The following is a 2,769-nucleotide window of genomic DNA, read 5'->3' as shown; positions in this document are numbered from 1 at the left end:
CGATCCCGTGGTGGTTACCTTCGTTTTGAAGGATTTTTCCACGTTAAACTTGGTGTTCTTTATTTTAGATTTTCGTTTTCATCTTTTCGTCACAACAGTTATATCGGTTTTGTTTTAATTTTCTATATATATATATATATATATTGTAGCTGAAACTCATTTGTTTTCTCTTCATGTAGTTTAATTGGGAACCATATTCTGATGACTTAATTGAGAGTCTTCCTGACTATTGTCGCATGGGACAAGGTATATGGCGTGTTAAAGCTCCAATTTTTTGTTGGGATGTCGTCAAGGTTTACTTGCATGATCAAGTTATGAGGCAGTTTGCATTGAAACAAATGATACCAACTTCATTTCTATTTGACGCCACACATTTTCACCATGATTGTAGGGGAAGACCAACTAAAAATTGAGAGTAATGATTGCCTTTTTGGAACCAGCAACTTCAATATATTTGTGATCCACTGGTCAATCATGAACCACTTCGATATGTGACCCTTACCTTACTTGGTTCGACGCGTCACTCGTCTTGTTATTGGTAATCCTACTCAGCGTCCTCAACAACTAGAAGGTTGTGTCAAATTCAACGGCATATGAAACAATGATATCTATTAGATCCTATGTGTTCGTGATTTATCTTTTGGGGATATACCAATGGCAAGGTGAATATTATTTGTTCTCGGAAATTTTGACTTGGAAAATTGTTACATATGTTTTTTCTTGGAATATATTACATAAGTGTTTTTGGTCTTTATTTGAGCATCTGTTATAAAAAAGAATGGAAACTTTAAGAATGTAAAATTTTTCATTCTTCTGTTTCCATTCTCGAAGACAGAAGGATTCTGTTTGCTTTTCATTTTTCAGTAACATTAACCAGTTATTGATTATGTGTTCATTCTAGTCTTAATATTAATGTTTTATAGCTTTAACAAAAGATTATAACTTTCATATACAGATAATGTAATGTTTTTTTAAGTTTCACTAGGATCTTTTAGTTTGCTCCCTATATAAAAATGTACATCGTGTATTCACTAAGACCACTTTGCGCAATAGTGCGGAATGAATAAGGAGAAATATGCTTGACATATGTGCACGAGGCTGCTAGGATTAATGTACAAGCAGATTAGAAAAGAGATGAGGTACATCCTGATCATTTACATCCCCCTGTTCGTAGGCAAAGAAAAGGTGGTGATGCTGGTAGGAGGGCTCGTGCTATTGAGAAAGGATGAGTGCCTGTTGAAATGGATGAATTAGTCTCGGAAGATGATCACGCAACTTGTGATATTGGTTCCATTTCAAGGAGCCACACTCAGGAAGTCACTCCCGGAGCATCAGGCATGACATATCAACCAATAAATACTGAAATTGTTGCATACACAATGTCACAAATATCAAGGAATACAAGTCTTTCATCACTTGATAATGTATTTGGTGGTTCTTGGCCTCAACATTTTGAGAATGCCCCTAACTTTACCTCATTACCTGTGCTGCCAATGTCCATTGAGACCCCTGATATTGTCAATATTTTAGAGGACTCCAACATTGATATATAAGGTAATGAGTTGGATGATTTTAACGATGAAGTGGACCATGCAAGCGAAGGTGGTGAACCAGCAGTGAAGGAGAAACTTAAGATTTTTCCTAAGCATTGTGGAACTGTTACTTTTAACATCTTTATGTTATTTTTTGACATAACTTCTTCACTTTTTAGTTGAATAATTGAAAATTACCCTTGGTGGATTTTCACTCATTTGAGGCTCTTTTTCTAGTTATTTTGGCTTAGTTTAGTTTAGAATTGGTGCTTTTAATGTGGTTTTCTTCATATTTGCTGGAAAATGAAATGAAGAGTTGATTTAGAAAATGTTTGAAGAAACCAATTGGAATTGAAGCAAGAAGAGGTCAATTGGAAGAAAGTGAAACTGGCAATAGATAATTCATCGTGATTACGTGAAACAGAGGTCGCGATCGCGTAGGTCAAGAAATTCAGACTTTGTGACCGCGTGGTCAATGTTCTTGAACACATGATCTTATGACACTACTCATCGAGATAGCTTGAGTAAGTTATCGCGACCGCAATAAAGAAATCACCTGACACCTGGGCAGATTGGAAATTTCACCAAATTGATCTCAACAACCTTTTTACACTCACCAGCAGTCATTATTCAGGGGAGGATACCACCATTGAATATTGAAGATTATCTTAGAGTTTAGCTTATAAAAAAACTTGTACAGTTTATTTTTGGGTTGAGAATTTGAAGGCAAGTTGCCTCATAATTCATCCTTTGGATTGGAGATTGTGTTTCTAATAGTAATATTTCTTATCCTCCTTCTCTCCCTTGCTTTGTATTGCATGAATATAATTATGGGTGTAATTGCTAATTGAGATTGGAGTTTGTGCTAGAAATAGATAAATTCTTTGGGTCTTTGATTTCTCATTCTATTGCTTTTGTATTTGATTCCATATTTATTATTCATGAAATTGAGTTTATTCTAATTCTCATGTTTGAATTTATGATTTAAGAACACGCTCAGATCTAGCTTCCTATATTTGTGGGTTGCTCGAAAGAGAATTCGTGAAGTGGAGAATTAAATTAATAACTACATTTTAGCTTTGAATCTTGAGTTTTAAGACCGAAAGGAGAAGATTTAGGTTTTCATTGTTGAATGCAAGACTAGCTCGAAAGAGAGGTCTAAAATAAGGTATTAGGTTGTTGTGTTGAATTACATGATTGAGACCGAAAGAATATTCTATGATATAGCACTTTGAGA

Source organism: Solanum tuberosum, unplaced genomic scaffold (genome assembly GCF_000226075.1).
Source record: "Solanum tuberosum cultivar DM 1-3 516 R44 unplaced genomic scaffold, SolTub_3.0 scf00475, whole genome shotgun sequence".
Taxonomy (NCBI): Eukaryota; Viridiplantae; Streptophyta; class Magnoliopsida; order Solanales; family Solanaceae; genus Solanum; species Solanum tuberosum.
The sequence above is the reverse complement of the archived record's forward strand: the minus strand, read 5'-3'. Positions refer to the sequence as shown.